Source organism: Nerophis ophidion, linkage group LG27 (genome assembly GCF_033978795.1).
Source record: "Nerophis ophidion isolate RoL-2023_Sa linkage group LG27, RoL_Noph_v1.0, whole genome shotgun sequence".
In the NCBI taxonomy this organism is placed as follows: domain Eukaryota; kingdom Metazoa; phylum Chordata; class Actinopteri; order Syngnathiformes; family Syngnathidae; genus Nerophis; species Nerophis ophidion.
Window position 1 is genome coordinate 9013294 of NC_084637.1, and position 860 is coordinate 9014153.

Sequence of the window (860 nt, forward strand, 5' to 3'; positions counted from 1 at the left end):
CGTGAGCCAATTGTTTAAAAAAAACATTTCTCAATGAGCTATTGCAAGGACTTAAGGGCTATCACCATCTACCGTCCGTAATATCATCGAAAAGGTTCAGGGAATTTGGCAAAATTACTTTAAGTAAGCGATGATATTACCTACCTTCGATCCCTCAGGCGGTAGTGCATCAAAACCCGACACCAGTGTGTAAAGGATATCACCACATGGGCTCAGGAACACCCAGGAAACCACCATCAGTAACTACAGTCGGCCGCTACATCTGAAAATGCAAGTTAAAACTCTACTCGAAAGCGAAAGCCATTCATCAACAACACCCAGATACGCTGCCAGCTTCACTGGACCAAAATAATATAAATATATTTCTGTATTTAAAACAAATGTAAAAAAAAAATAATAATGATGATGAAGATTAAAATATATGACTTTGAGTAAGTTGACTTTTTTATTATTATTTGTCTTGTTTTTGTTGTTGTTTTTTTGGTCTAATGTTGTATTCATGTGAATGGGGCAGATACTATTTATTTATGGTTTATTTTAATGTTTTGTCAGTTATTTAAATTTACTATTGAGTAATTTAACTGAAAATCACAATTTAATTGGAAATCTTTAGATACACCATTGGTATCAATACTGTCGATACTTGGATGCCCACCCCTACCATGAATCAAACGTCTACCCTTATTTTCCAAACCTAACAACATTCTGGAAATTGAATCAATGAGGTCATCTTGTGCTCGGGTGTCCAAGGTTTGATTTGTAATGGCAATATTGGGCCTGCAGCTATTTTATTTATTTTTAAATCATACAGCGACAAGTAAATGCATGCAATTTTATTTCCAACACTCAAACTCATGGCC